Here is a 21,817-nt window from a genome sequence, read left to right on the forward strand (position 1 = left end):
GGTGGGGGGGGGAGCCTACTAGGCTAGCAGGCAGACTGACCTCTTGGGGAGAAATGGCTGGGAACTGGAGTTTGGAGTCAGTGCTCCTGAGAAGCTAGGAGGCAGCGCACGAATGACTGACCCCTGGGGGAGGGGCAGAACACGTGGAAGAGAAGGAGAGACAGAGAGAAAGAGAGACAAGGAGAGGCCTGCCCAGTCCTGTGAGCTAGGCTGGATTTACTCACTGTCCCATGGAGAGGTTCTTGCAGGCACCCTCGGGGTGGGGTGTGGGGGGTGTTCTTGGAGCTGGCTCTGCCCGAATTCTCCACCACCTGCTGGGAATGATAGCCCTCGAGTGGTCTCGGGCGGGCGTGGGTTTCTGAATCTTATTGGGTGGTTGGTGATTCCCACTGCTCTGACGAAACTGGAAACTGGATTGCAGGAACCTTGACTGAGTTTGTTCTGAGCAACATGGGTGGGCGCTGGGCCATGAGAGGCTGCTGGGGCACCTCTGGACGGGGAGTGAACTCAGACTGATTCTGAGGGCAGCACAGGGATCTTGAGTGGGCCCGGAGGCCAGTCTCCATTCTCGAGCCCCCAGATGCTGCTGGGGGGCTGCGGAGGAACGGAGACTAGAGGTTCACAGAGCTGGCCCGAAGCCAAGAGAAACGGGGGGGGGGGGGGGGGACGGGGGGAAAGCTCTGACCACCGGGCAGGAAGGACTATATTCGCTTGGCTTGATCACAGCTTGCCTAGTTGAAGAGGCATTCCCCCCACTCCCACCCCACCCCACCCCGTGGCTGGAACACAGAGAAGTTTTCCATGATGGGCCCCAATGCACAAATCACCCTAAAGAACTACTTCTAAACTGGTCCACAACCCCCTTTTCCTAGAAATCATTTTTTTCTCTCTACCTCTGGTCAGTGGGGTAGAAGGAGGTTAAAGCACTCTAGAACCCCAAATAAAGTACGTAGGTTTAGAAAAATCTGAGCCTATACTCCTTTTAAATCCTCATTTTTTTATTTCTACTTGATTTCTTCCAACCAAGGTCACCACTCTAATGCATTTGATATGTAATCCTGAATTTGACTGATATTATACAAAAAAAGAGGCATTTCCCCCTTGTGACTTTTTGACTCACTCTCTCTCTCTCTCTCTCTCTCTCTCTCTCTCTCTCTCTCTCTCTCTCTCTCTGTGTGTGTGTGTGTGTGTGTGTGTGTACATGAGTGGTGTGCCTGTAGAGACTAGAAGAGGTCATCAGATTCCCATGGGCTGGAGTCACAGGCGGTCGTGAAATTCTGAGGATTGAACTCCAGTCCCTTGTAAGAACAGTGAGCCATCTCTCCAATCTCCAATCTGTATCTGCATTATTAACTTCTATAAAATAACACAATGTGCTTCCCCCAGATATATGCTTCCTCTTGCTGATTGCTGGGTACAGATACCCAGGTGACTGATGCACACCCCACTGCACACATGCTCTCCATCAGGGGACACTGTTGGGACCCAGGGTGCATGTGATGTCTCACCCTCTCACTTTCATGATGCAGACAGTTCTGTGGGGAACATCTCCATCACGCTGTCCTTGGGACCCATGTGTGACTTCATTAAAATTTATGAAGAGGAGTTTGTAGGATTTCATAATCTAAGCTGCTGGCGCTTCCAGCTTTGTTTCCTAGACAACCGGAGATCATACAGTGCATCTACAGGAAGTATGTAGAACCATCTATGGACTGGTCATCCAAGAAGCAAATGCAAGCATGTTGGGAGCATGAAGGTTTTATGCTCACATATCACCAAGGAAACCGGAAATGTTAAGCACACAGGATTGTCTTCCCAAAGGAGAGGATGTGTAACCTATTTTTCCATGCAGAGAGAATTGAAGGTGATTGACAGCTTGGTGGTCTGTCGGACCAGGCCATATCAAGCTTCTACAACCAAGACTGGAGATAGCTAATAGTCTAAATGTTTCTTATGAGCAGTGGTGGCACACACCTTTAATCCCAGCACTTGGGAGGCAAAGGCAGGTGGATTTCTGAGTTCGAGGCCAGCCTGGTCTACAGAGTGAGTTCCGGGACAGCCAGGGCTATACAGAGAAACCCAGTCTTGAAAAACAAAAACAACAACAACAACAACAAAATAAATGATTCTTACATTATCAGTATAGCCAGGAGCTCCCTCAGGCTCCCACAACCAGGACTGAGGGTGACTAATAGCCCAAATGATATCTGTATGACCAAGAGCATGCCAGATCCCCCTCTAGGCTCTTAAACTGAATATGTGTAACCTATCTCTAGGACTCATCTTCTTGGGAGAAATGACATGTACTTTGAGTTGAGTTTTGAAGTAATTATGCCTCCTTGTACATCGGGGATTGCATTATACCAGGAGACATTTTTCTAAATCATACTATGTTTAAATATGCTGAGAGTGGCATCAGACTCCTGGAGTTTGGACCAGCCCAGCTAGGTTGGACTGAACCGAGTTTTGATTCTCACCCCCAGTGTGATCGTTTTGCCTCCAACCATGACACCGGTAGGGACCCCATGGTAGGAGGAACCTACTGGTGTTGTTTTGCTACATGGTCAAGCTGCTGTCAAAATATTTGTGCTTATATGTATACATTTGTAATGTTCTTAACTTTGGTCAGAGAAACTTCTTCTTGCTATGGAAAGTTTGGAGATTTAGAACTGGTCAAAAGGCTGAGACTAAGAAAATAAGGAATTGCTGAGCCCTGGACGGGACATCTGTATTAATCCCTTGCCCCAAGTCTCAGAGGACATTTGTAAAAGTAACTCTTATTCTTCTGCTGTAATTGTCATCTTGGAGGCTCACTCCCTCCATCTGCCAACCTAGGCCTAGCCCTGGAAGCTTCTAGCCTCTGTACAATCTAATCTAAGCCTAGGATGTTTTCAGCCTCTGAGACTTGCTGCTGAATAAGCTCACCCTTTCTAGTTCTTTCTGAGTTCCACTTGGCTGGTTCAACTCAGTTGTTCTGGCTCAGAACTCCTCTATAAGATGACTGGTTCAGTCTGATGTCTCTGTGTTTCTCCTAAATTGCTCTGTTTGACCACAAACTAACACTAGCAATGTCTTCTAATCTCCTGGCTCCTTCCTTGTGGTGCTAAGGAGGTGTTAGTGAATCTCAAAAGACCAGACATGAGCCAATCCAATGCAAATCACACCAGGGCCTTTATTGGAGCTAGCTAGGGCTCAGCCCACTGCTGACACGCAGGATGGTTTTGGTGGAGAGGAGCCCTGAACACCTATCAGGGTAAGGTTTTATAGATAGCAGCAAGAGGGTATGTGTGTGAGTGCTTTTAGCCTGGCAAGGCTAAAAGTAGCTGTCACTGGAGACAGCTTAGTTGGTTAGCATAGTTGGTTGATGCTGAGAGTCAAACCATAATCTTGACTTCTGTTTTTCTCTGCATTGGTGGTTGTTAGGCAGGGGGTGGGCTTGTTGGGGATTTGACCTGGAATCGCTGGATTTGTTGGGGGATATTAACCTGGAGACACAGATCTTGTTGGTGTTAGCCTAGAAATTGGAGCTAGGCTCAGGTTTTATTGGGGAGGGGTGTAACTTGGAAACTAATGGTAGGTACCAGCCTGTTAGTTTACCTGAGTTTAAGTTCTCTAAAGTCTGAACCTAAAGGATTTGGTTGTTGGGAGCCGCAGTGATTTGCCATTCCAAGAGGGCGTGGACATCCTGTCCTCCCACTTGTAAACAACTGACTGCGCAGTTGCAATAGGCAAAAGGCGCGCCAAAGTCACTGCCAATCCCGAGGCATAATATTGGGTGGTGAGCGAACAGCCAATCAGAAGTGAATACGTCACTCTAGGCTGTATTTAAGCTAGGCCCCTTCCGGATCTCAGCCCTTCCGCCCTTCTGTCCTTCCGCATCCTTCCGAGTTTTCCACGTGTGTGTTACAGATTAAAGTCCTCGTTTGCAGTAACTACCTGAATACTGTCTCTCGTGTTTTTCGTCCACAGGCGTGGGGCGACATGGGAGGCGCGCGTTATATTTGGCCTCTGGCTGGTTTGTTCTATCTTCACTATATCTAACTTGTTTTCTCTTCAACCTGTGTAAAAATCTTCTGATAATACTGCCTCTTCCTTTTTCCTCTCTGCACTTCTTTTTCAAGAACCCTCCCTTTCCTCTCTGTTCTCAAGAGAACTGGGCATATCCTATCTCTCAAATCTTCCTCTGATCCATCACTTTGTCTGCCACTTAATGAACCACCACTTTCAAACATGAGGGCTTCCTTCTACAAACTAACTTTACCTTCATTGTTTGGGATTAAAGGTGTGTACTAAGGGCACAGTCTGTATTCCAGCCAGAAGGATTAAAGGTGTGTGTTAAGGGTGGGTCACATCACAACTAGAAAGTTTTTTGTTTTTATTTTTCTTTTTAGTAACAAACACAATCTTAGGGTTCATGATGTGATCAAATATTCTGCAGCAAAGATCACAGTAAAAGCCCCGAGAATGAGGGTGAGTTCTGTGAAATCCTGTCATCTGGACATGACATAGCAATTGCACACACAAACTTATGACTGCTATGGCTGCTGTCACAAGACCAAACTAGTCTACATTCTAGCAAGGATGGATAGGGGAGAGACTAATGGGGAACCAAGAAGCTGTTGTCAGTTGATGGCTGCTGGGGGAGAGAGAATCATTTTCCTTAGGGTTTGATTATGGGTAGGTTGTCCACGCTCCAGCAGATGGTTCCCACAGCTACACTCACAGGACGATACTAACTGGACTCCACGGGTCACAATAAAAATAAAGGGAAGAGGACATCAAATTGGCAGGGGGAGGTGTGAGGAGGGCTTAAGAGTGTTGGATAGAAGGCGTGAATATAATTAAAATACATTTTGTATGTATGGAATTATTAAAGGACAAGTTAGAAGTTTTAATAAAAGGAAACTGGGACATGAGGTCAAATACAACTCGGTGGTGTACAAGGCACTAGACGTATGACTCTCTCCTTTTCTGTGCAGACTTGGGAGAGTTCATGTACAAATTGTACATGAGTCAAAGCACAAGTGGATTGATGTCAGCAGCAATCAGTTTTGAATTGTATATAATTGAACACAAGCTTCTTTTGGTTATTTAAAACAATTACTAGAAATTTTGGGGAGTCCCACCTGAGCTACCACATATTACCTGGGAAATCAGGGTCCTCTATTGGGGTTTGTAGTTTCACTAATAAAATATTTTAAGGAAGCTGGAGAGATTATTCAGTGATTAAAAGTTCTTGCTGTTCTTCCAGAGGACCTGAGTTCAATTCCAGGCACCCCTGTTGAGTGAATCACAAGTAACTCCAGCATCAGGGAATCTGATGCTCTCTTCTAGATTCTACAGGTACTAGAGCATACCATGTGCACACACACACACACACACACACACACACACACATCTGCACATACAGAGTACTGGGTAGTTTTTATCAATTTGACACAAACTAGAGTCACTTGGGAAGAGGAAAACTCAGTTGAGAAACTGAGAAACTGCCTCCACAGATTGGCTTATGGGCAAACTTGCCTACAAAGAAAGTTATACCAAGGGGACCCTAAAATCCCTCTTCCATATCACGCCCAATCCTAAGGGCCACTGTTAGGTTTGATACTTCTTGCCTTGATTGGCCTTCAGTGAAGCCATTTGGGTTCCACAGTGTCCTCTATCAAGGGAGAAGCTTAAAGCCCATAATTGGAGTCCCCTCAATATTTACTGATGCAGGAAAGAGGGAAGCTGTGGCAATAATACACTATTGAGGACAAACTCCCTATTCTCTGACTCAGAGAGCTGCCAAATCATTCCCCCTAATATAAAGAATTATATGCTGTCAAGTTAGCCCTAAAAGGAGTCAAGGGTCTCCTTAACCTCTTTTCCGACAGTGTATATGCTGTCAATTTGCTCCCCTGGCTGTCAAGATCCTTTTTCAAACTAGATGCCAACCCACTCTCCCCTCTACTCATAGAGGTGTCCACCCTCCTACAGGAGAGAGCTTCTCCCCTCTACATTCAGCATGTCAGATCTCACAGTCCCCTGCCAGGCCTGAGATCCAAGGGAAATGCACTCGCTGACCAAACCACCTTAACAGGAACATTCATAGCCTCCACTGAGCAAGCAGACCAATACCATTTGCTCTCACACACAAATATAAAGGGGCTTCATGCCTGCTTCCCCCATATCCCCTTGCTCAGCTCCAAAGGATAAGAAAAACATGCTCCTCTTGTGCATCCCGAGGGACATCAATCCCCGAGCCTCAAATCCAATGCCTTATGGCAAATTGATGTCACCCATATTTCCCAATTCAGCAGACAAAAATATAATTTTGTTGCCATAGATACACACTCACATCATATATGGGCTACAGCCCAAATGAGTGAAAGCTCAAAAAGTTTAACTCACCGTGTGCTCTCCACCTTTGCCATCATGGGCATTCCTCAACTGATAAAAACTGGTAACGGCTCCGCCTTCAGTAACTCTCAACTTAAAACCTTCTGCACACATTGGGAAATTGCCCACCATACAAGGATTCCCCACAACTCTCAGGGCCAAGGAGTAAAAGAAAGAACACATCAAACCCTAAAAGCCCAACTTCTAAAACAAAAGACAACCACCTACCCCTCTAATGTACAATTAATGATAGCTCTGACTACAGTAAACATATTTAACATCTACAAAACCCCCAAACATTCTCCTATCTCTCTCCATTGACACACGCCAAAATTAATTCCCCCATCCTAGTATGACCGTGTGATCCTTTTGGATGGAATTTGAAAGGGACCAGACCCTCTTCTTACATCTGGGAGGGGTTTCATTCGTCTTTTCCCACAGGACCAGCCTAAGCCTATCTGAGTTCCTGACAGAAATGACTGACACCACCTCACCAACCTGGCCTGCCTTTCACTGGCAGATCAAGAACAGAGGAGGAGGGGACAGATGAAACCCACACCCAGAGGAACAACCAGATCTCCTGGAAGGACATCCATGGTCTGGTGACTGCCACCCAGGCCATGTGCCCTCCACAAGTTCCCCCTCCTCTGTTTTCAAGGCTGTTTTCATCGTTCTTCATACTAACTCTGCTACCGCCCAGCCTCTCCCTAGCCTTCCCAACACCTACCACTGGAGATCCTTCACTAGGAAAACTTACAACAGACACAAGAAAGTTATAGAAACCCAGGACTGCCCACTTGAAGGATGTTGGACCAGGATTGAGATTCTCCTCCACCCAGATTCCATATCCACTACCCCCAGCTCTTTCCTCTGCTTTCCTTACCAAAACACAGGTGAATGTCTCCAGGAGGTGTCCACATATGGAGGTTACAGATATTGGTGGCAGAATTGAATGTGCCAGCCGTGGTGGCACCATGCTCGCCAACCTTAAAACTCATTTCCAACCTTCCATCATCAATCCATGGAATGAACATTGGCAAACAGGAGTCATGGGTAAACTCTACCCTAATGGCTATGTCAGATACCCCATAGCCAACCCACAGGTCTCCCGTGAGCTTGTCCCCACCTCCAAACCAGTCTTTACCCATTTTAATATTTGTTAACAGGAAAATCAGTCTCAGAAGGAACTCCAAGCTCCTCTCATTGGCCCCACCAATTCATTGCCAACAAGTCCTAAAAGCAACACACACACACACACACACACACACACACACACACACACACACACATATCTTCTAGCAATGCCAGTCAAGAAAAAACACATCCGGGAGAGAAAGGACCTGCCTGCTAGAACAGCAGCCAAGCAGCCGCAGTGTGGCAGAGCAGGCTCCTCCCCCTCCACCTAGAAGAAGAGTCCGCTAAACAAAAAATAAAGAATGAGATCTTGCTACTGAGGATTTGAAAAAACACACCTGAACTCCTTACCCCAAGAACCCATGCTTCTTGGTTTCCATGCTTGTTCTCCGTAGCAGGAACACCTGAGACAATGTTCGTGCCTTTTAACCCAAAATTGTTCTAAAAATTTCAATTTGGTTAAAATTTCCTTTATGCTTCAAAAATCATTTTAATCTACCCCTCCCCCCCCCCCTCGCAGGTCAAACCGACTACATTAACAACCATTATTTAATCCTTAATTAATGAAATAATACTATTTACATAAGCTAGTTTCCTTTTACAGACAAGCTGTTACTGTCTATCCTAGATACATAATTAATATGATATTTTCTTTCTCAACTACCTAAAGCAGATAAATTCCCAGCTCTTCCATCTGCTTCTCTTAACACAACATAGGTAACTCCCTATTTAGAGGAGTCCTTCCAGGACTAAAATTTCTCCAACACCCTTGCCTTTATTTATTTATTTTTTTTCCTTTGACTATAACAACAGACCACCAACATGCTCTTAATCAAACTGTTATAAGTTTAACATGTGCATTATCCCCCATCCCCCACCCCTGTGCACACACACCCCTGCTGGGGTTCTGCTCTCCTGTTCTGATTATTCTACAGAAGGGGGAAAGACGGCTCTGCTGCTACAGACCAGACAGAGACCAACCTGCCATCTTCTTGGACCTGCCGGGAGCCGTGAAACTGCCTTTGTCCAGATACCTCATCTGACTGAAGACCTTCAAGGCAAGCAAATGCTGAGATCCACAGATGACAGCCTTGGGTCCTTCCAGTGACAGATGAACTCTCTTGCCACAGCCTAATGGCTACTGAACTTGGGGAAACTTACATGATAATAAGGAAAATGTTATGTCTATGTGTATCAATCTAATATTGTTTAAGACCAGCGTCAATATCCTCACAAGCTCTGTACAAACTTATTCTCTATTTCAATCTACTGAACAATTAATTATTTCAATAACCCCTTGTCTTCCCAGCCCCACCACTCATGACCCCTCCAGCTTATGTTGTGTTATTTTTTTAATTCTTACATCCCACCCCACCCAAAATTTTAACTACAAACAACATAAGAGAGAGTCATTCCAATGACACCTTGTCTTTAAAAAAAAAAGAAAAAGGAGTGGAACCTTGTCACCAGACAGAAAAACTGATAAGGTTGAGCAGATTAGGAAACCCTGGCAAGTCTCATAATTGAGAACAGGTGTTTAAATCTAATCCCAACTGGGTTCCTGTCCTGGAGCACATGATCATGACACCCCCACTAAGAAGACCATGGCAACTGGTCATGTAGCATACAGCCCAGAGTTCTCCATGCTAATGAGGTATCTGCATGGGCCCAGAGGCTTTAGCCAATAAGCTTCCCTTCCTGACCATTCCTTCCTGTAAAAGGTATTTAACCTCTGCTCCACCCTGAGTAAGTTGTATGCATTCATTTTCCATCATAAATAGTTTGGGCAAGCAGGTACTGTCTGTCTCATCAAGAACCGCTGTGGTGGGATGTAGCAGGATATTTATTTTTGCTACATTGTATTCACAGTGGAGCTTGGTGATTAGGCAGTAGAAGAGGAGGTGGCACTGGGAGGAGAAGAGAGGAAGGGGAGGAGAGAGGGAGCAGCCATGGAGAACCACAGACAGGTAGAAAGCTATCCTGGGTAGCCACTCCTATCAAAAGGTTAGATATTGGGTAACAACTCTAATTGTGTGGGCATCTTGTTAATTGAACATTTCTAAATATATAAATCCTTTAGATAATCATTAAGCTTTAAGAGTCTCATTTCTACCAGGTACTGTGAGGATGGCAGATATTGTCTGGAATTCAGCCGAGGTTGATGGATGCATCTCATGGGTGCCAGGGCCTGTGCATCTAGCTAGCCAGAGCCCTGGTCAGAGCCAAGGAGCAGGAAGAACATGGTGGCAGCCTGGGAACAAGCCAGTCTGGGCACCATTTTCTAAATATCACCACTACAGTGGGAAGCCTTCGTTATCGAGCTGTACAGTCTAAGTATCCTGCAGAAGGCCCCTCTGTGCACCGGACACTCACCCCTGAGCTAAGCCAGAGTTCCCTCTTCCCCATCTTGGCTCATCACCAGCCCATGGGCCGTTCTCAACACCTGGAGGTTCCCAGCAGCATCTGGGTGTCCCGGATTTTGAGTTCAGGAATCACAGTCTCAGCTCCAGCCTGCACTGTTTCTCTCTCAGGCTGGGGACCCCATTTTAGGCTGAGTTCCTCCACCCCTGAGGGGTGTATTGGCATGTCTCACGAGCCTGACACCCTAATGGTAGCAAGGATAAAATGTAGCCTAGAGAGCCTGTGTTTTGTCTGCTGGAGCAGCATTCACACACCTCAGGGACAAGGCAGAACTTGGACCCACAGTCTCTCTTTAAACCTGGAGCTCATTTTTTCAACTAGACTGACTGGCCAGTAAGCTCCTGGGATCTACTTATCTGTGCCTGCCCTACACTAGGAGTATAGGTGTATGCTTCTGCACCAGGCTCTGTACTGGGGACCTGAGCTCAGGTCCTCAAGCTTATGAGGTGAGGACTTTACCCACTGAGCCATCTCTTCCCAACCCTCCTATACCTTTACGTATTTTATCTTGGTATCTTGGTCTGAAAATTCTCTTAACACTTTTCACCATTTTAAAACTTGTATCAATATCTTAATACCTAAAAGTTACCCTTGTTTGGGTTTTTGAGCTTGTTATCACATGACCAGTGTCCTGTCAGTGTCCCTGTGTCCTGTCAGTGTCCCTGTGTCCTGTCAGTGTTCCTGTGTCCTGTCTGTCAGTGTTCCTGTGTCCTGTCGTCAGTGTTCCTGTGTCCTGTCAGTGTTCCTGTGTCCTGTCTGTCAGTGTTCCTGTGTCCTGTCAGTGTTCCTGTGTCCTGTCTGTCAGTGTTCCTATGTCCTGTCAGTGTTCCTATGTCCTGTCAGTGTTCCTATGTCCTGTCAGTGTTCCTGTGTCCTGTCAGTGTTCCTATGTCCTGTCAGTGTTCCTGTGTCCTGTCAGTGTTCCTGTGTCCTGTCAGTGTTCCTGTGTCCTGTCAGTGTTCCTGTGTCCTGTCTGTCAGTGTTCCTGTGTCCTGTCTGTGTTCCTGTGTCCTGTCAGTGTTCCTGTTGAAAAGTCCAGCTTTGGTATGATTGTCCCTCTGCTGATTTCTTTTATCTCGTTATGACATTTTTATAATTTTTCTTTGAAAATTACATTAAAATGTCTTAATGTGAAGTATCCACAGAGTTCCTCCTTGCCCAGTAAACCCTTATTTCAACAAGTTTCCCTTTCAAACCTAATCTCTAATTTGTTCCTTCTCATTATCATTTATTCCAGCCAGTGAAATGCCTCAGCAGGTAAAGCAGGTAAAGGCAATTTCTGCTAAGCTTGACAACCTACATTTGATTCCCAGGATGGATGCCCCTTCCAGCACGCACGCGCATGCGCATACACACACACACACACACACACACACACACACACACACACAAAGAGAGAGAGGGGGGGTGTCGATATAAGTAAAATAAATATAAAATTTAAATGTTGCTCTCTGCAAATTAACAGCTAGGCCCCATTGTAGAGGAGAATAGCCATGCAGCTCACTGAATGTGAAATGGCCTAGCTGGTGCATGCAGCCAGCCTTCGTCCCCTACTTTCTAGTCTCTTTGGTGTAGGAAGGTACTCTGCAGATGACTGAAAGAGAAACATGGACACCCACTTAGCCACAATACCTTTGACCGACAGTCTGACCTGCAAGATGTGGCTCAGAACTTGTAGGAGTGGCCAACCCAATGTCTGGTTAACTTAAGGTCCACTCCACGAGAGGAAGCTCATGAACAATACTGCTTGGGTGGTCAGGAACCAGAGACTGAATAGCTCAGTGACTTAGGGTAGACCCAACACAACTGCTAAACAGACAAAACAAACAAACAAAACAAACAGTAAAATGATTCCTAATGACATTCTGCTATGTGTGCATAGATCTGTGCATTGTCTAGATTATCAGAGAGGATTTCTCCAGCGGCAGATGGAAGTGTGTGTGTGTGTGTGTGTGAGAGAGAGAGAGAGAGAGAGAGAGAGAGAGAGAGAGAGAGAGAGAGTCTAAACTGGAGATCTCCATTGGGTCTTACCCTCGGAGGTTGGGAACTCCTTGGAAGAGGGGCTGGAAGGATTCTAGGAGCCAGAGGGGATGGAATACACCAGGAGAACATGGCTCACTGAGTCAACTAAGCAGGCTCAAGCATGGGCTCACAAAGACTAAAGCTGCAAGCATGGGCCTGCAGGAGTCTGCACCAGGTCCTCTGTTTATGTTATGGCAGTTAGCTTAGTCTTTTGTGGGGCTCTTAACTGTGAGAGTGGGTGTGTCTCTGTGAGGTCTTTCACCTTGCCTTACTTAGTCTATTCTGTTCAGTTGTGTTTAGTTGTCTCTCTTGGACGCCTTCTCTTTTCTGATGGAAGACAGAGGAGGAGTGGATAGGGGGAATCGTGGAGAAGCTGGGAGGAGTGGAGGGAGGGGAAATTGTGGTCAGGATATATTGTATGAGAGAAGAATTTGTTTTCAATAAAAATATAAATAAATAAAAATTAACTTAAATTGCCTATGTTAAAAAAATAGAGAGAGAAGAAGACTTCATCCAGCAACTGATGGGAGCAGATACAGAGTCCACAGGCAAACAACAGGTGGAGCCCGAGGAGTCCTGCGGAGAAGGGGAAGGAAGGATTGGAGGAGCCAGAGGAGTCAGGGACTCCACAAGAACACAACCCACAGAATCAACTGACCAGGGCTCACAGAGGCTCACAGACAGCGGGGAGCCTGTAGGGATCTCCCTAGGTCCTCTGAATGGCATGGTTGTGTAGCTGGTTCTTGTGGGGCTCCTAACAGTGGAAGCAGGGGCTGTCTTTGATTCTATTGCCTGCTTGTGGCACCTTTTCCTCCTGCTGGGTTGCTTCATCCAGCCTTGGCATGATGATATGTGCCTCGTCTTATTGTAGCTTGTTATGCCATGTTTGTTTGACTTCCCTAGGAGGCCTGATGTTTTCTGGGGGAAGGCGAAGGGAGGGTGGATCTGGGGAGATTCAAGGTGGTGGGGAGAGACTGGAGGGAGGAGGAAGTGGAAACTGCAGCCAGGATGTAATATATGAGAAAAGAAAAATTGAAAATTAAAACAAAACAAAGCAACAAAACCAAAGGACACTAGTCCTAGAGGATCCAACCCCCCTCTTCTGGCCTCCCTGGGTACTGCACATATGTTATGCTCAGACATACATGAAGATATAGCACCCATACACATAAAATAAATAAATCTGAAACACCACCAATCAAATGACAAACATTACTTGTTGTTTCTTGTCTATGGATAAGCTTTTTTTTCTTGGCATTTTTGAAACAGGGTCTCTATGTACTGAGGACCAGCCTCGACCTGTTCTGAGGGGATCCTGAGAAGGGGGTGCTTGGGAGTAGCAGAAAAACAACTCAGAGTCAATGATGGATACAAGCTGACAGCTCTGTGTTCTGCTTGAGATAGCTAACTCTCTCTTGCAGACTAAAGAAAGCCCAGTCTTTTATTTTGCATAAGATATTTCCTTAGGAATTGCATATTAATTACCCCAGGTTCCCCTTTGACTATCCCACAAATCTGTATGGCTCTAAAGCCAGAGCCACATGACCAAAGCTGCCGAGATCTGCTGCTTGCTGGAGTTGGAACATGGCCCCCTTGTTCTATAACATTATCACTAGCTTTCTGTTTTCCAACTCCTTCACTGCCTTGGCTTGGCTGTCCTGGAACTTGCTCTGTAGACAGACCTTGAACTCAGGAGATCTGCAAGGCTCTGTCTCCTGAATGCTGGGATTGAAGACATATACCACCATGCCTAGACCTAAGCTTTTCTTCACCTAGGACTTGCTCTGTCCTAGGCTAAGCTTGAACTCAGAAATCTGCTTGCCTTTGTCTCCTGGTATTAAAGATATGCATCACCATGTTTGGGACTAAGCTTTCAATGGCCATAATTCTTCAAGATCTGGATCAAAAGCCTGTGTTTTCCAGTCTCAAGATCTGGATCACAAGTTGTGAGGAGCCGTATTCGCCATTAAAAGATGGCGCAGGCTTCTGCTTCCTGGTTCTTCACGGAAGCTTTACTTGAGAATGTGCCTGCGCATGGCGCGAAAACCGAGTATGACAATTGGATGGAAGATTTGAGCCAATGAGGGATCTGCACGTCTCCCAAAGCTCTATTTAAGCAGCGGGCTTTCTGAGCTCAGCGTCCTTCCCTCCACCTTACCATCTTGAAGAGCTGTTCAATAAATGCTGTCAGAAGAATCCTTATCGGCGAGGTAGCGCCTCACAAGTGGAACTGAAACCCTGGATGAAGCCGAACGTCTCGGGGTTTTGACCAGTCACGAAGGACCCTGTTGGCTCGCAGAGGATTCAGAACTGATGGCGCGGAGAGTCTAGACGCTTTTCTGCAAGGTATGGTGGATCTTGTTTGGCTTAACAACAAGATAGCCTATCAGAAGCAGAAAAGGGAGAGAGCGCTAATAAAATAGAAAAGAAAACTAGGATAGAGAAGAAAACTAAGAAGGAAAGGCTAATTTGGACAGAGCCTCAACGTTTGAACTCTAGTAAGCAGGATACAGTGGAAGACACCCTGCGCTGGAGAACCAGTCGACTGACGGAGCTGGTTGAATTCGGAAGTGAAACAAAGGTGATTGCATAGTAACAAAAATGGGGCAAAAAATAAGCAGAAACAGATGAAAAAGGTTTTAAAGATGCAAGGAGTAAATTGCAGGCTGCTCTGAGTCAAGAGAGCCAAACAGATAAAGGTTATAGTAACGAAAATGGGGCAAGAAATAAGTGAGTAAAAACAGATGAAAAAGGCTTTAAAGACGCAAGGAATAAATAGAAGGCTGCTCTAGACAGAGAGCTAAACAGAATGATAATGTTAATTGATTTAACTTTCAAAATGGGTGTGATTCTGAGTTGTATAATATTTTTCTGGATAAAAACTCAATGTAAAGGTTTTTCTGGTTACTGGCTTAAGGAAAGGCTAATTTGGAAAAAAAGGTTTTTCTATGAGTTTTCTGATGAGGTCATTAAGGTAGTAGTTATGTCTTCCAGAATTATATGGATCAGACATGACAGAGGTAGGCCTCCAGAACACTAGATTTCAGAGAAACAAAATAATTATCTTGATACTAAACCTTGTTTTGAGGTTTGTATATTGCAGAATACACAGCTTTGGAGAATGAATCTTATCACCTGCATGTTCACTGATGCCCTGGACTTCCAGCTGGATGTAGTTAAGACAGACTTCAGATGCTTTCAATTTACCCTTCCCCTCATCCCTCTTCTAATATCTCAACGCCCATGTTCAGCTTGAAGAAGTTAATGAAGAGTCAGCGCCCCAATTCCCTGGACTTGGGGACTGAGGTGGGGGTAGGGTTATTTGGCTGCATGATCTTTGGGGGAGTGCTGCTTACCCTCTGGTTGCTCTGCAAATTCAAACAACAACATCAAAAAGATAAGGTGGTGATCACGCAAGCATTGCTTGCCGTGGAGCAGGGAACATCCCCTCAAGCCTGGTTGAATCTGCTTAAACAATGAGACACCATCACTTAACAGGATATCCTGAGGGCTCGTGTTCCCATTGCACCAGGTATCCTAGTGGTGGTCCTCCACACTTCCCAGGGCTCAGGTTCCCATTGCACGGGATAAAAGGTGTGGAGGGTCTCGTACTGTTTAACTGCCTTGAACGCCTATCGGTAGAACGGTGGGCTAGATCGGCAACCTAACAGTCCTCAATTGTTGTTGCAGTTTAATAAGGAAGGGGGAGATGTGAGGAGCCGTATTCGCCATTAAAAGATGGCGCAGGCTTCTGCTTCCTGGTTCTTCACGGAAGCTTTACTTGAGAATGCGCCTGCGCATGGCGCGAAAACCGAGTATGACAATTGGATGAAAGATTTGAGCCAATGAGGGATCTGCACGTCTCCCAAAGCTCTATTTAAGCAGCAGGCTTTCTGAGCTCGGTGTCCTTCCCTCCACCTTACCATCTTGAAGAGCTGTTCAATAAATGCTGTCAGAAGAATCCTGAGTGTGGCGTGCTCCTTATCGGCGAGGCTGTGCGCTACAACAAGTGTGCCATCCATTTCTGGATATAGTTTATTCCAGATTAAAAGTCCAAACTATTCCTTGGTCAACTGCAAACACAAACAATAAACTTACCTGGGTGGGATCTTGCCCTGAGATCTTAAGGGCTGTCCTGAAGGTCGCAGCAGTACCATTTTGCTGAGGAACACCAGACATATGCTCACTTCCTGGAATCATGCTACTTCTGATTATCATAGAGTCATTAACCTTGGCAGGAAGAACATTCCCTGAAGGAGAAACTTATATGTTTGTGCATATACATTATTGCACAAACAAGCCTTTACGCCTACAGCAACTGTCAGCACTTGAGAAGACACCATGCCCTGCTGGCTCTGCTCCAGGGGCAGAAACCATGTCATCTACATGGCCCTAACTTCCCTAGAATTATCTATGAAGTCCTGGCTGGTCTCAAACTCACAGAAATCTGCCTGCCTCCTCCTCCCCAGTGCTGGGATTAAAGTCCTGTGCACCATGCCTGGCTGGATAAAGTTATTACCTTCATTTTAACATCTAATTTTATGGCTTCCCATTTCCTGTAGAGTGATTGTTCTACTTATTTCTCTGTAAGACATCTTTTCTAGTTACTCTTTTTTATAGCATTTGGCAACCTTTCTTGTCTTGTTTTTATTCCTCTTTGAGGACTCACTGCTTAAGGAAGCCTGAGGTGAATAGAGATGAGAATCTTGCCAGAGAAGCCCAAAGACAGACATATTTAGCACAACATAGAGTCACCTAAATCAGACACTAAAAAGCCAAGAGAATATCTGTAATTATTTAGATTTTTCATTTTCTTTTAACACTTTAAGCGAAACAAAACCATAAAAGAAATAAAAAATATAAATGTTAAGTAAGAAGATATTTAAAAATAAAACAAAATATATGTGTGTGTATTGAGGTAGAGACATAAGCAGTAGAAAGAAGACAGATAGGAGCTGTAGAGAAAAAAGGCCAGAGCTTTAAAACTCCAAGACAGGCATGGCACAAACCTGAAATTCCAGGGCATGGGGAGCCTAGACAGGAGGATGAATGAGTCACTGTTAGGAGTTCAAGTTCCACAGTGGGTTTGAGATCAGCATATGCCCAGCTATTGTACTGATTAAAACATATTAAAATATAAAGGCTGTGTGTGTCTTTCATTTGGTTTCTAGGCCTGCCTAGAAACCAAAGTTACAGTTCTCTGTGTTTTAAGACACTGTGAGGGAAAGGGGAAAACAGAACAAAGGATTGAAGAGGTGTGGAAGCACAGAGGGGGGAGGGAGAGAGAGACAGAGAGAGACAGAAACAGAAAGGGGAGAGAGAGGTGGGAGAGACAGAGTGCATGCTCACATGCAAGAGAGAAAGAGAGAGAGAGAGAGAGAGAGAGAGAGAGAGAGAGAGAGAGAGAGAGAGAAAGGGGAGAGGGGGCTGGAGGGAGAGGGGGAGGGAGGGAAATGGAAAGGGAGGGAGGGGGCAGGGAGGGAGATGGAGAGTGAGGGAGAGGGGCAGGGAGGGAGAGGGGCAGGGAGGGATATGGAGAGTGAGGGAGAGGGGCAGGGAGGCAGGGGGAGGGGGAGGGAGGGAGATGGGGAGGGAGGAAGAAAGAAATAGAGAGAGGGGGGGAAGAGAGAGAGGGAGGGGAAGAGAGAGGGAGGGGGAGAGAGGGGGAAGAGAGGTGGGAGAGAGAGACAGAGAGAAGGGGAGACAGGTGGGGGAGAGAGAGCACTAGAAAGCAATAACCTAACTCCCTCTCTGTTGTATAAAATAAGTCATCCCAACCTGGGGTTTCTACCGGACCTTAGACTATTTAAGTTCCCAGATGAAAGACACACACCACTTTATATTTGCAATAAGCCTAAAACAACACAAGAGCTGAGGGCGCCTGTGTCCACTTCAGCTAAACATTCCTTCACGCATTTGCCCCAGCAAAACACCATCCACCTGACTTTCTAAAGAACCTTTAAGTTTCCACGTCACGGGACAACCAGTCTTGGGGCCCAAAATAAGCATTAGAATACAAGCAACATTAGGCCAGCCCACTACACCTCTCAGTAGCTGTATTAGTTAAGGTTTCTAGCTCTGTGATAAAGCACCATAACTGTGGCGGTTCGGATAGACTTGCTCCCATAAATTCATATTTCAATGCTTGGCACTGTTAAAAGATATGGCCTTACTGGAGAAGGTATGGCCTTGTTGGAGGAGTCCATCACCGTGTAGACGAGCTTTCATTCTCCTATACCCAAGCTCCACCCAGTATGGAATCAGAACTCCTCCTGTCCGCCCGTGGAGGACAGTCTCCTTTTGCTGCTTTCGGATCTAGATGTACAACTCTCAGCTCGTGCAGTACCATGCCTGCCTGGACACTGCCATGCTTCCCACCATGATGGTAATGGACTAAACCTCTGAAACTATAAGTCAGCCCCAATTAATCATTCTCCTTTACAAGAGTTGCCTTGGTCATGGTGTCTCTTCACAGAAATAAAACCCAAACTAAGACAATGACCAAAAGCAACTTGAGAAGGAAAAGGATTTATCTTGGTTTACACTTCAGATAACAGTCCATCTTTGAAAGAAGTCATGACAGGAACCCAAGGAAGGAACCTGGAGGCAGGAGCTGATGCAGAGGCCATGGAGGGCTGCTGCTTACAGGCTTGCTCTCCATGACTTGCTCATCCTGCTTTCTTATAGAACCCAGGAGAACTAACCCAGGAGTAAGTGGGTGGCACTGTTAACAGTGATCTGGGCCCTCCCACATCATCAATCTAGAACACAGGTTGCCCACAGGCCAACCCTGGGTGGGGGCATTTTCACAATTAAGATTCCCTCTTTCCAAATGACTGACTGTGTCAAGATGACATAAAATTTGCCAACATAGTCGGCCCTGTCTCCTAAAAGTTCTGCCTCTTCTCAGTAAATACAGACAGGTGGCAAAGCCTTTGACTCAAGTCTTTAGAAGACATTTGTGCAAACTCCCGTGGGTTCTTAGAGACATCCCCTTGAAGATGAATCCTAGGGCTTTGGTTTGGTGGGCACGGTAGACTTCTTCAGCTGGGATCCACATCAGTGACGTTGGCAGGGCAAGCCTGGGGCTCTAAGGTGGACACAGAACCCTCATGCCTATTGGTGGGTCCTGTGGCTGGGCAGAGATATTCTGATGGCCCTACACAGGCAGGGTGGTGTCATTGATACAGAAGAGATGGGTGCCCCTCAAATTCTGGGGATCCCTCATTGATGGAGTCACCCCAGTGAGTACAGGGTGTGGTGTAGTGCCTGTGGCAGTAAGTGTGGGACCAAGAATGGATTTGATGCCAGCACTTTTTTTTTTCAACTCGGCAAATTTTATTTAGAAAAAATGGTGGGGTTTGAAAAAAGTGACACTCATTACGTACAGACTTAGAAGCCTCCATCCTTCTGTAGCATCTTAGTCTCTTCTCTAAGTTTAACCTCACACAACTTGTAGAGAAAAGGTCAAGTCCCCTCCGAAGCAGAGTGGATGGTGGAGGTGCTTGAAAACGGCCAGAGAAGAGCCCCAGGCGATCGATGTTGCGGTGGAGGACACTATGCAGCACAGACAGATGTGGTCCTCCTTCACCTCCACCCTCCCTAGAAAAGTCCCGGATGAAGCGGCCACGCTCAGACTGGAAGATGAACTTCTGGGGCAAGGGCCCATGCTCCAGAAGGAAACCCCAGACACTAAGCAGCAACAGACGTTCTTCAAAAGGTGCCAGTTGGCTAAATACTTCGTGCATATTACCCAGGGCTGGTGGCAAGAGGCTTCCCTCAGCCATGACAGCCACCAGGATGCAGGATGACTCCAGATGCCAGGGGGAGTTGGTTGTATCAGGGTGTCGAGAGGCTTCCCAATGGCTCAAGAGGGCAGCAGCACGGAGCAGTAGCACAGGGCTGGGGGAGCAGCTGATGCCAGCACTTTAATTCCAGCACTTGGGAGATGGAAGCAGCAGGATCTCTGTGAGCTCCAAGCTGGCCTGGTCCACACTGCAAGTTCCAGGCAGATAGAGAGACCTAGACTCTGTTTTGTTTTGTTTTGTTTTGTTTTGTTTGTTGTTTTTAAGAGTGGGTTTAGTCTTACAAAGGTACCGTGTAATGTTGGCCTAGCCAGAGTTCAAGGCTGAACTCCGACCTTGTAGCAATGCTGGAAGTATGTGGCCCTTACACTGGGTTCAGGGTCCTTGAGGGCTGCAGGATTCTCCAGTATCGAAATCCTCTACTGTCTGTGGTGTCTTCTGAGGTTGCCGACACCATCTAGCTTACCTTTCCCTGTCATGGCAAGACTTTGTTGTTTCCTAGAAGATCCCAGCGGGGCATCAGAACAGGAACACAGTGTTCCACTTCCTTTTAAACCAAGGTGCAGCCCTGACAAGATTCATCAGAGGGATGTTGAGATGACCAACCGTTCCAGCTCCCTGCCTGATCCTGCCTCACCTGAAGCTGTCTCCCGAGACTTGCTCTCAGAACAGCTTCAGGAAGAGCTGCTGATTCCTGATGCCCTCAGTTCATCAGCCTTCCAGACAGATTCAGTCAGAACTTCAGTTAAGTCCTGAACTTTCTAAGCATACAGAGGGTGGGTAACAAATACTAAAGCTAGCTTTCTTAAGTCTAACCAATTCTTCTGGTTTTTCTACCCCTTCCTTACACAGAGAGAGAGAGAGAGAGAGAGAGAGAGAGAGAGAGAGAGAGAGAGAGAGAGAGAGAGAGAGAGATCAGTCACCCCAATTCAGCAGGAAGAAGCTGTGGAGAGTTGTAATTCTGATTCCTTGGGTTTGAGAGTCTGGTTATGGTTATTTTATAAATTATAGATAGGTTGTCATTTTAAGGGATGATTTGGAATGGGTCATAATTTTGGACAGGGAGGAAACTAAATAGAGAACTTAGACTTGGGGGTTTCTGTGTGTCCTTTCCTCTTCTCTGTCCTTTTTAGGTAAAAGGAAGGGGTTGAAAAGTAAAAAGGCAGATAGAGTAATATAAGAAATTAGATGTATGTCGGTCGGATTACTAAATGTACTTGTAGTGGGGTTTGGGCCAATGCTGCTTGTAGTCTTACGTTAATTTCTGTCCTTAAAATTGTTAGCAATTGGTTCTGATTGGTTAAAAAAAAATGCCAGCAGCCAATGGCTGGGCAGGGCAGACAGAGGCAAGACTTGAGGATTCCTGGACTTGGGATGGAAAGGAAGAGGAGGGGATGAGATCTGCCATGCTGGGAGACGTGGATGAGAGGAGATGCCATGCCTGAGAAGAGTGGAGGAGGGGAGGCATAGCCGCCATGTAGGTGCCCGGAGAGTGTGGTCCAGAGAGGTGCCCACTGGGTCCAGGGTTGTAGTGTGCGTGGGTCCATTGTTGGGTGGAATTGTGGGTCCTGCGTCTGTCTCTTGGCTAGGGCATCTTGTGGGGAGAGGAGTGGGAATTTGACTGTGTTCACTCCACGCTGGCACCTGGCAGACATTGGTCTGTGAGAAGCCGTGGGACTCCGCTCCAGGGGTGGGGAGCACAGTCTGAGGTCCCGCATGGAGCCAGAGCTCTTGGGTTGGGGATCCCTGGGCCAAAAGGTGGCTGGGAACCAGTCGGTACTCAGACTCCCCCTGGGCTCTCTGGCGCTGCTGAGAGGCTGTGGAAGGGCAAAGACAGTGGGGGCATACGGGGCTAGATCAGCCTGCAGTTGTCCTGCAGGGATGAGAGTTCTGGTCTCATTGACTCGTTTGGCTGGGTCACCGCTGGCTTGGCTTGCTTGCTTGGGTGGCTGGGTCTCCAGGGCTGGGAATGTAGAGAGGTCGTCAGCAGGAGATTAGATGGAGGCTCTCATAGAAGAGAAATAGGCTATGGTCTTAAGATATTTATTGTCATG

The sequence above is a fragment of the Arvicanthis niloticus genome, chromosome 17 (assembly GCF_011762505.2).
Source record: "Arvicanthis niloticus isolate mArvNil1 chromosome 17, mArvNil1.pat.X, whole genome shotgun sequence".
Classification (NCBI taxonomy): domain Eukaryota; kingdom Metazoa; phylum Chordata; class Mammalia; order Rodentia; family Muridae; genus Arvicanthis; species Arvicanthis niloticus.